Raw genomic sequence first — 12,539 nt, forward strand, 5'->3', positions numbered from 1 at the left:
TTGGTGATGATGAGAGCTTTGTGTCATACCGGAGGAAATGAAGAGCCTTTGCAGAGGAAGAAATTGTTCAAGACTAGATGTAAGGTATCTAGTAAGTGTTGTAAAGTTGTTATTGATAGTGGTAGTTTAGATAATCTTGTTTCAGAAGAGATGGGGAATAAGTTGAAATTGGAGAGATTGAAACACCTTAAGCCTTATCAGATACCATGGATTTAGGATGGATATAAGCTGTTACTAAGTGAACAATGTTTGGTGAAATTGAAAATTGGCAATTATCATGATGAAGTCTTGTGGGTGATCGTACGGATCTATGTCACACTTTAGGCTAACAATGCCTATTCCGGCCAGAAGCATTTTGGCCGGAAGCCTTCTGGCCGAACCGATTTGGCACCATTCGGAAGCCACATTGTGCTGTAGTGTCAAGGGGTTTCCGGTCGGAAACCCCTTTCCCTATATAGGTGCCAAAATCTGCCCAAGTTGCTCATTTTGCATTGAGCAGCTTGGATTTAAGCAGGAGGGCGCAAAAATTCTCAGAGATCTGGTCGGAAGGGTTTCGACAGTAAGTACCCTTTTTTTGTTTAAATGTATTTATTTTAACATATTAATTTATATTGTTTTTTTTAAATCTTTTTTAATAGAAAATAATTTTTTTTAAAGTTTTTAAAAAATATATATTTTTTGTATATATTCTATCATATTAGTTTAGAATATTAGAAAATAAATACACACATACACATACATACGTACATACATACATACAAACCTACATACATACATACACATACATATATACACCTACATACAGATACATACAAACCTACATACAAACCTACATACAAACATACACAAACATACCTACCTACCTACATACATGTACATACGTAGATATAAAATAATTATATATAAACCTTAGGACATACACATACATACCTATGTCTACATACATACATACACACATACATGTACATACACATACACAAATACATATGTGCATACATACATAAATACACATAAAATAATTATATACACCTTAGGACATACATACACCTCAGGACATGCTATGAGGGGTCATGTGTGGTGTGTGACCCCTCAGGACCACACACAACCCCTCATAGCATGTCCTGAGGTGTATGTATGTATGTGTATGTATACATCCTAAGGAGTATATAATTATTTTATATGACCCCTTATGACCACTAAAGGCCCCTTGCTACACATGTGCGCCCCTTACGACCTATTATGACCACATAAGACCAAATGGTGTCGCCAGGGGCCATATGTGGTCCTAAGGGGTCACGCATGTGTTCTAGCCAATGCATGACCCCTTAGGACCACTTAAGGCCCCTTGCGACACATGTACACCCCTTAGGACCTTTTGGGACCACATAGGACCAAATGGTGTCGCAAGGGGTCATTTGTGGTCCTAGGGGGTCACACATGTGTTCTAACACATGTGTGACCCCTTAGGACCACTTAAGGCCCCTTGCAACACATGTCCACCCCTTAGGACCTATTAGGACCACAAAAGATCAAATGTTGTCACAAGGGGTCATATGTGGTCCTAATAGGTCATGACTCCTTGGGACCACTTAAGGCCCCTTGAGACACATGTGCACCCCTTAGGACCTATTAGGACCACATAGGACCAAATTTTGTTGCAAGGGGTTAAATGTGTTCCTAAGGGGTCACACATGTGTGACCCCTTAGAACCACTTAAGGCCCCTTGTGACACATGTCCACCCCTTAGGACCTACTAGGACCATAGAAGACCAAATATTGTCGTAAGGGGTCATATGTGGTCCTAAGGGGTCACGCATGTGTTAGAACACATGCATGACCCCTTAGGACCACTTAAGGCCCCTTGCAACAAATGTGCACCCCTTAGGACCTATTAGGACCACATAGGACCAAATGATGTCATAAGGGGTCATATGTGGTCCTAAGGGGTCACACATGTGTTTGAACACATGGGTGACCCCTTAGGACCACTTAAGATCCCTTGCGACACATGTGCACCCCTTAGGACCTATTAGGACCACATAGGACCAAATTTTGTCGCAAGGGGCCTTAAGTGGTCCTAAGGGGTCACACATGTGTTAGAACACATGCGTGACCCCTTAGGACCACTTAAGGCCCCTTGAGACACATGTGCACCCCTTAGGATCTATTAGGACCACATAGGACCAAATGGTGTCGCAAGGGGTCATATGTTGTCCTAAGGGGTCACACATGTTCTAACACACACGTGACCCCTTAGGACTACTTAAGGCCCCTTGTGACACATGTGCACCCCATAGGACCTATTAGGACCACATAGGACCAAATGATGTCACAAGGGGTCATATGTGGTCCTAAGGGGTCACGTATGTGTTCTAAAACATGCGTGACCCCTTAGGACCACTTAAGGCCCCTTGCTACACATGTGCACCCCTTAGGACCTATTAGGACCACATAGGACCAAATGTTGTCACAAGGGGTTATATGTGGTCCTAGGGTGTCACGCATGTGTTCTAACACATGCATGACCCCTTAGGACCACTTAAGACCCCTTGCTACACATTTCCACCCCTTAGGACCTATTAGGACTACAAAAGACCAAATGTTGTCGCAAGGGGTCATATGTGGTCCTAAGAGGTCACGCATGTGTTAGAACACATGCATGACTCCTTAGGACCACTTAAGGCCCCTTGTGACACATGTGCACCCCTTAGGACCTATTAGGACCACAAAAGACCAAATGTTGTCGCAAGGGGTCATATGTGGTCCTAAGGGGTCATACATGTGTTAGAACACATACGTGACCCCTTTGGACAACTTAAGGCCCCTTGTGACACATGTGCATCCCTTAGGACCTATTAGGACCACAAAAGACCAAATGTTGTCGCAAGGGGTCATATGTTGCACTCTCATACTAGCATTCATGATGCATCAGCGAGTGATGATCCATATGTTCAAGTAGACATACCATCACCGATGGATATTGCACGCATGCATGACATAGATCCTTTACGACAGATGAGCGCATGCTTATCCAGTGATCTCTTGGATGTATATCAAGTCATTTATATGGATCATGGGATCCCACTATAGGATGCCCCATCATTTGTTAGGCGTGCACTTGGTAGACCGGGTGCATCTAGGTGTGGTTGTGAGCATATAGATTCTTAGCCTACTGCTACTGCACATCCTACTGCCCCGCCCTAGCATACAATAGTTGGTCAGGATATAGATGTTGGCAAAGTGCATGCTTCACACATTCTCATGCTCCATCATGCTCTCCTTTGCCATGTCCACTCTCAAAGAAGTTCCACAAAAACTCTATGCTATGTTGAGCATGTTGTAGGGATAACCAGTTAAAATCTTTTGCAGACGTAAATTGCCTTGACATGAATAACATATATATAAATATATATATTTAAACTTTTGACCTGTTATATACAATCAAATCATATATATATATATATAAACTTAAATAATCAATTTCAAATCTAATGTACTTACCGGAACATCCATCTGACCAAATCTAATGTTGTGTAGATTCTATCCCACAGTCTTTAATATCTTCAAAAAGCATTCCAAAACAATGTGCTACATAGCTCCTATCATGACACATATCATCACTGATATAGAAATGGACCTCCTTGATGATAATGCGTTCATTTTTCAGTATTCTCTATATCATCCACATAAAATTGTACACGTCTATAGAAAAATTGTACAAATATTGCAACTTGATCAGAATGATAATATTGACTTTGAATTTCTGTGTGAGGACTAAATGTATAGTTCTTGGGGAAATCTACAATTGGAAGAATACAACATGGTGGAAAATAATTCTTTGAATCACGAAACTATTGAGCTTGCCATCTTGCACCATGACAATGTTGGATATGTGGATATACCATATTATGAAATCTATCTATAAACTGAATGTAAGGCAATTCACTCTCTTTCAACATAATTTTTTTGGATTCAGTTCAAAAAAAAAGCAAAGGAAAAAAAATAGGGTTTTTTAAAAAACAAAAAAATTTTGGGAAAAAGTTTTTTGTGGGTACTGTAGGGTACCAGACTGATAGGCCTCTCAGACCTGTCAGTCTGGCCTCTGTAGCCCCCTTTGGTGGCCCCTTCGGCCCCCACTAGCCCTCACACCTCCTAGCCCCCACTGGCCCGGCCACCTGCCGGCTCCCCGCCCCCGCCGACCTGGCCACCTGCGTTCCCCGGTGGCCCTACTTCGCCTACCGCCGCCATTTGCGACCCCTTGCTCCCCGGTAGTCGCTTGGCCTCCCACCACTCGACCAACCCACCACTGGCTGTAGCCCCCAGCCTCCGCCTCCCTACGGCCCCCAGCTCTCTAGCCACCGCCCGACCTGGCCTCCTCCACCGCCGGCTTCCGCCGCCCGGCCCGGCCTCCTCCGCCCGGCTAGCTCTGCCTACCATTTTCCCTTCCCATCAGATTTCAGTCAACCTCAACCCAGCCACCGGGCCACCACCAGGCCACCACTAGAGTGCCATCGGAATGGCCGCTCCCTGGCCACCTCCACCCAAACAAGCCACCAGACTGCCTTTTTTGGCTTTTTCAGGGGGGGTTTGGTTTTTTGGCTCTATCTTGGGCATACCGAGTCATTTTTTTGAAAATGAATAGGTGTCAGAAAGCTAGTTCCGAGCCCAACCTCATGGTGTTGGTAAATTTTTCCAATTTGGATGTTTGACTGTATTTTTTTCCAATCAAAGTGAGGTCTATTTTTTGCACTCCGGGAGCCATAGAATGAGCATCCGACCTCCGTTTTTTGAAAACTTTATATTTTTGGAAAGCATGTGCTGTGTACTTTCCAGTCATCTAAATTTTATTTCTAGATTCTGATCCATGCATATTTTATTCATTTTTTTGCTTTTGAGCACTCTAGTGGATATCATGGTTGTTTCAGGTCCTGGGATCTCTTCTCTGAGTAGGATGTCTCTATTTTTGTTCACATTTCTATTTCTAGTCTTCTTAGCATTGTAGCTTGTATTTATGTAAATGCACTGAGATAAAGTGCCGTCATGCATTGTTTACTTGGAATCTTGCATATTTTGTGTCTTGTTGTACATGCACTATTGATCAAGTGCCATGAGGGGGTTGATGTTTGCCAGTTGTTTGCCATCTTCCTTTGTCTAGTGAGTTTGTTGGCATTATGTGAACCGGCATGAAGACATAATGATATTTTATGTTGTCATCGATGTCAATATGAGACATAGTGTAAACCGGCAAATGTGATAAGTGAAGAGAAAGGAACCGACACATGTGATAAGTGAAGAGAGCGGAACTGGCATATGTATGAACTGGTTTATATGCCAAAGTGAAGCAGCATATCTGTTCAAGGTGAATCGACATGTAGTTATGGAAACCGGCACATGGAAGCATTGTATGACTACCAGTTGGTAGGCAACTTCCACTTCGGGGTTTCCGGTTGGAGTACTTCAAGTCTGTGTAACTCAATCAGTGATCTTTGTGTGATGAGTTAGTAGTATGATGGAGGACAGATCATGTTGCCACGTAAGCTCTGTGTGTGTGAAGGATCTTGCATGAAGATGACTATTCCTATCTACCTTGGGAATGTGTGAAGTCTGGCAAATGGTGATAACATGTGATGGGTTATCAACTGCCATGAAAATGGTGGATAATGGACGATGGAGAATGTCTCGAGATCGATTCAAGACTGGTGTATTTAATGTAGTATGATTCAATGGTCAGGATCGAACCATTTGAATTGCTTAACCTAACAGGTTTAGGGTTTAGGGTTTTTGCTACCGACTTGTATGTTTCCTATAAGGTCGATGTTGTGTTTCTGTCTGAGGTTGTTGGAAAAAGTTGTGAGTGTATCCAAGGGAAGTGATACGTGATTCTTGCCAGACCAAAGGAGAGAAGAGATATCTGCAAAGTGAATGTGCAGAAGGTGAAGAGGAGCCAAAATGTATCTACATTAGCATTGAGTGTTGTTAACAGATCATTGTAATACATGTTGATCTCTAACCACTTCAACAGTTGTAAAATCCCCTAACAGGGTAGCCTTAACTGGCTTGATTCAAAATCCCTTAAATCAGGTGGTCTTAACTGGCTTGTTTCAAATCCGTCAATCGGGTAACTCGAGGCTAATGAGTTCTGAGAAGCTAGAGAAGCTTAGGAGATCCTTTCAGCTATTGAGTTCGTAAAATACTCTAACAAGGTGACCCTACCGGGTTTAACCCTTAACCGGGTATCCCTTAACTAGGTGATCCCTAACAGGATCGGTTCCTACCAGAACCTATTGTAATGTTCTTAACCGGACAAGGCTCCTAACAGAGCGGACTTATAAAGAGTTCAAAAAGCAGCTTGTGGGCATTCATCCCCATCGTGGTTTTTCCCAGTTGGGTTTCCATGTGAAAAATATGTGTGTCATGTGAAATGCTTTTGTCTTGTGATGCTTTGTTTTATTTGTTATGCACATGAAGGTTCTATGTTTTATGCCTTTCTATAAAATATATTGAACTCACTATTGTGAAGATTTGATGGTTATGTCTACTAGTTCATGCATGTGAATATTATAATAATGTGGTATTGAGCTAAGAGAAAAGCTTATTGAGTGACTGGTTTATGACTGATTGAGATATACTGGATGTTACCGGTTGCACTCTATTTTACTGGTATCTCTGTTTATCAGTCATTTGGAGTGTTTGCTGTCAAACCAGTTTTGGACTGATATTTGTGTTTGTACTGATTCACCCCCCCCTCTCAGTACTAGTTTGGTACTAGTGGTCCATCATTGAGTTATCAATTGGTATCAGAGCATTCCAGGTCCTCTGTGTTGTAAGCCTAACCGCTTGAGGAAAAGATCCTAGCCAAATGATGAAGAGGGAAGGTCCAAAGTTCAACAGGGAAAACTTTGGTATATGGAAAGACAGGATGAAGATATTCATCAAAAGCATGGGTGTTCAACACTGGAGTTATGTTGAAAATGTATATGTCATTCCTACCGGTACTCTCACCGATGACCAAAAGAGAGAGATACAAGAAAATGGGCAAGTCATGGAAGCCCTCATCAGTAGTCTATCTGACATTGAGTTTATTGATGTTCAGGATAAGGCAAATCCCAAAGAAGTATGGGATGCTCTTGAAAATATCTATGGTGGTGATGAGCATGTAAAATAGGCTAAGGAAGAGAGCTTGAGAGGAAAGTTTGAAGACATGCAGATGGTTGAAGGAGAGACCATTCAGAAGTATGGAATAAGAATCAAAACAATTTTTGGAGAAATAAAGAGTGTAGGTGGCAAAATAGAAGATTCCACTATGGTCAGTAAAGTCCTGAGATCCCTGTTGCCGGTCTATGCAATAAGGGTTGCTGCTATTCAGGAGCTGAGATCAATAGACAAGTCTAAGTCATCCTTGGACTCCATCATAGCCAAGTTGACAACCTATGAGTTGAATAGTTTTGATGGTAGTGTTCAAAAGTCAGAATCAACTTTTCAAGCTTCTGCTATACCATCCAGAAAAGGAAAAGAGGCTAGCACTAGTGGGGAACCTAGTCAGAACAGAGAAATGAAGGATGAAGAGTTTCTGATGGAATTTGAAGCTCTTCTAGCCAGGAGATTTCCAAAAGGGACTAGTAAATACAAAGGTAAGCTTCCCTTGAAATGCTTCTCCTATAACCGGATAGGACATATTGCTATGAACTGTCCTAATAGTGACAACAAGGACAAACCGAAAAGGTTCAAGAAATTCAAAGGAGGAAACCGGAGAAATTGTTTTGTGGCAGTTGATGAAGGTGTGACAGATGAGGAATGAGAAGATGAAGAGAATGAAGACATTGTGTTTGTTGCTGTAAAGGAAGATGTGGTAGACAAGAAGGCTCTTGTCTCCCGGTTTGAAAATTCAAATGAGTGGATCATTGATAGTGGCTTCTCTCACCATATGACTGGTGACCGGAGCAAGTTTCTATCCTTGGAAGAGTATGATGGTGGTGTGGTTCGCTTTGGCAATGATGCACCTTGCATGGTCAAAGGCAGAGGGTCCATCTCTTTGAATGGAAAGAGTAGTGCTGACAATGTGTACTGGGTTGATGGTCTCAGACACAACCTTCTAAGTGTTGCCCAGCTAAATGACAGTGGTCTCACTCTACAATTCAAGAACGGAGTTTGTAGAATCAAAGGTAAAGATGGTAAATTGGTAGCCACCAGCATGTAGACTAAAGGTAACCTATTTCATTTGAATGCAAATATAAGTACATGTCTTATGACTAATCTTGATGATAGCTGGATATGGCATAGGAGGTTCTACCATGTGAACTTTGATAACATTGTGAAGGCTAGTAAGATCAAGGTAGTTAGAGGGTTGCCGGTGCTGAGCAAACTAGATAATACCTTGTGTAGAGAATGTCAATTGGGGAAAATGTCTTCCTCAACCTTTAAAGGTAAATCTTTCACTACTAACAACTTGCTTGATCTTGTGCATACTGATCTATGTGGTCCTATGAAAACTAGAAGTGTGCAGGGTGATAGGTACTTCATGATTCTCACTGATGACTGCTCAAGAATGATGTGGGTCACATTCTTGAAAGAAAAGTTTGAAGCCTTTCATAAATTCAAAGCATTCAGAGCATTAGTGGAGAAGGAAAGCGGTAAAAGGATCAAATGACTTAGAACTGATCAAGGAGGGGAATTCACTTCCGGTGAATTCAACAAGTATTATGAAGAATTTGGCATCAAGAGACAACTTTCTGCCCCCCGGACTCCACAGCAGAATGGCCTAGCAGAGAGGAATAACCGGACCATGGTTGAAGCAGCTAGAACTATGTTGATCCAAGGAAAGGTTGCTCACACCTTTTGGAGAGAAGTGGTGAGCACTGCTATCTACACTGTGAACTGGGTACTCATCAAAAAGGGTAAGGACAAAACTCCTTATGAGTATTGGACCGGTAAGACACCTGTGGTAAACTACTTTAAGGTCTTTGGTAGCAAATGTTACATCAAGAGGAGTGAACATCAAGGCAAATTTGAAGCTAAATGTGATGAAGGCATATTTCTAGGATATTCCACCAAGAGTAAAGCTTTCAAGTGCTACAAGAATAGGACTCAGAGAATTATGGAAAACATCAATGTAAGAGTTGATGAATCCTCTGAGAAGACTGAGAAAATCGGCAGTGAGCAAGTTGTAAATGAACTAGTTGCAACCTTCTGGGAACCAGTTGTCAGTCAACCTAGTACCAGTAACAGTGTTCCTGAACTGGTGAATGCTGATACTAATGAAGATGAGGATGAAGAAGAAAAGAAAGAAGAACTAATTAAGACCATTCCTCGGTATGTCAAGTTGAATCATGATCCCAAGCAGATCATAGGTGACAAGGATGCAGGAATCCTTACTAGAAGAAAGATCAGAGAAAAATTATGTATGATCTCTGAATTTGAGCCTAAATCATTCAAAGAGGCTCATAAAGATGAAGACTGGATCAAGGCAATGGAAGAAGAACTTGACCAGATAGAGAAAAATGGTACGTGGTCCTTGGTACCCAGACCAGAGCATAAAAATGTCATTGGCACCAAATGGGTGTTCAGAAATAAGTTGAATGAGGATGGCACAGTGATTAGGAGTAAAGCTAGACCGGTATGCAAAGGATATGCTCAAGAAGAAGGTGAAGACTATAGGGAAACCTTTGCTCCTATAGCAAGATTGGAAGGAGTTTGTATGCTTCTTGCATATGCAACTTTTAAGAGATTCAAGGTATATCAAATGGATGTAAAATCTGCATTCCTAAATGGTGTACTTGAAGAGGAGGTATATATTGAGCAACCAGATGGGTTTACCCTATCTAAAGACAGTGACATGGTATGTAGGCTACATAAAGAATTATATGGTCTAAAGCAAGCACCTAGGGCATGGTATGAGCACCTACATTCCCATCTTGTGAAGATTGGATTTGAAAGAATGAGTGAAGATAGCAATATCTATTTGAAGTCTGAAGAAGATCAGATTCTGATCTGTGAAGTTTTTGTTGATGACATCATCTTTGGTGGAGATGACAAGATGAGTAATGAGTTTGCTGATGAGATGAAGAAAGAGTTTGAGATGTCACTCATAGGGGGGATTAAGTTCTTCATTAGACTGCAGATCCAACAGATGAAAGATGGAATCTTCATCACTCAGTCCAAATATGTCAAAGAGGTGTTGAAAACTTTTGGCATGGAAGATAGCAAACCGGTTGGTACACGGATGGTGACCGGTTGCAAATTGACAAAGGAGGATGATTCCACACTGGTTGATGAGAAGGAATACCAATCAATGATTGGTAAGTTGCATTATGTAGTGCATAGCAGACCGGATATTGCACATGCGGTTGGCATCACTGCAAGGTTCCAGAAGAGTCCAAGAGAATCTCACTTGAGTGTAGTCAAGCGGATTCTTAGGTATCTGAAGGGAACAGTTGACTATGGATTGTGGTACCCATACAACAATAATTTCAATCTGAAAGTATTCACAGATGCTGATTGGGCTGGTAATGTGGATGATCGAAAGAACACAACCGGTGGTGCATTCTTTCTCGGTGGTAGACTGGTCTCATGGATGAGTAAAAAGCAGAGTTGCATCTCTCAGTCTATAGTGGAAGTGGAGTATGTTGCAGCTTTCATGAACTGCACTCAGACAATCTAGATGAAGCATGTACTGGAAGGCTTCAAGATCCCTGTACCTGAACCGGTAAGTATATTCTGTGATAACACAAGTGCTATCAATATATCAAAGAATCCAGTTTTACATTCTAGAACCAAGCATTTCGAGCTTAAGTATCATTTCTTGAGGGAAAAGGTTCAGAATAAAGAGATTGCACTGGAGCATGTGTCCAGTAAGGAGCAGTTAGCAGACATATTCACCAAGCCTCTCCCAAAGACAACATTTGTGCATTTGAGAGGTGAATTAGGGGTATTTCCCCTTCAGGAGGTGAACTAAAAGTGATTGTTCCACATCAGTCAGGTACTGGAAAGACAAATCTTTGGTTGATTGGTGTGTTTAAGGATGCTACTCCTTAGGGGGAGCAGCATGATGAAACAAAAATGTTTACACCTCCACTTTGGCATTATTGTCAAAGGGGGAGAAGGAGTGAAGCGAAAAGATATCTGCAGCAAATAGGGAGAAGATGTGAAGTAGAGAAGATATCTTTTGTATATTGCCATCAATGCCAAAGGGGGAGATTGTTGGCATCTTGTGAATTGGCATGAAGACATAATGATATTGTATGTTGTCATTGATGTCAATATGAGACATAGTGTGAACTAACACATGTGATAAGTGAAGAGAGAGGAACCGGGACATGTGATAAGTGAAGAGAGTGGAACCGGCATATGTATGAATCGGTTTATATGCCAAAGTGAAGTGACATATCTGTTCAAGGTGAACCGACATGTAGTTATGGAAACCGGCACATGGAAGCATTGTATGACTACTGGTTGGTAGGCAACTTCCACTTTGGGGTTTTTGATTGGAGTACTTCAAGTCTATGTAACTCAATCGGTGATCTTTGTGTGATGAGTTAGTAGTATGATGGAGGACAGATCATGTTGCCACATAAGCTCTGTGTGCGTGAAGGATCTTGCATGAAGATGACTATTCCTATCTACCTTAGGAATGTGTGAAGTCTGGCAAACAGTGATAACGTGTGATGGGTTATCAGCCGCCATGAAAATGGTGGATAATGGACAATGGAGAATGTCTTGAGATCGATTCAAGACTAGTGTATTTAATGCAGTATGATTCAACGGTCAGGATCAAACCGTTTGAATTGCTTAACCTAATAGGTTTAGGGTTTAGGGTTTTGTCTACTGACCTGTATGTTTCCTATAAGGTCGATGTTCTATTTCTGTCTGAGGTTGTTGGCAAAAGTTGTGAGTGTGTATCCAAGAGAAGTGATACATGAGTCTTGCCAGACCAAAGGAGTGAAGAGATATCTACAAAGTGAATGTGCAGAAGGTGAAGAGGAGCCAAAACGGATCTGTATTAGCATTGAGTGATGTTAACAAATCATTGTAATACCTGTTGATCTCTAACCACTTCAACAGTTGTAAAATCCCCTAATAGGGTAGCCTTAACTGGCATGATTCAAAATCCCTTAAATCGGGTGGTCTTAACCGGCTTGTTTCAAATCCCTTAACCGGGTTACTCGAGGCTAATGAGTTCTAAGAAGCTAGAGAAGCTTAGGAGATCCTTTCAGCTATTGAGTTCTTAAAATCCTCTAACAAGGTGACCCTACTGGGTTTAACCCTTAACCGGGTGATACCTAATAGGATCAGTTCCTACCAGAACCTATTGTAATGTTCTTTACCGAACAAGGCTCCTAACAGAGCAGACTTCTAAAAAGTTCAAAAAGTAGCTTGTGGGTATTCATCCCCACTGTGGTTTTTCCCAGTTGGGTTTCCATGTGAAAAATATGTGTGTCATGTGAAATGCTTTTGTCTTGTGATGCTTTGTTTGATCTGTTATGCACATGAAGGTTCTATGTTTTATGCCTATCTATAAAACATATTGAACTCACTATTGTGAA

The sequence above is a fragment of the Cryptomeria japonica genome, chromosome 7 (genome assembly GCF_030272615.1).
Source record: "Cryptomeria japonica chromosome 7, Sugi_1.0, whole genome shotgun sequence".
NCBI classification, from domain to species: Eukaryota; Viridiplantae; Streptophyta; class Pinopsida; order Cupressales; family Cupressaceae; genus Cryptomeria; species Cryptomeria japonica.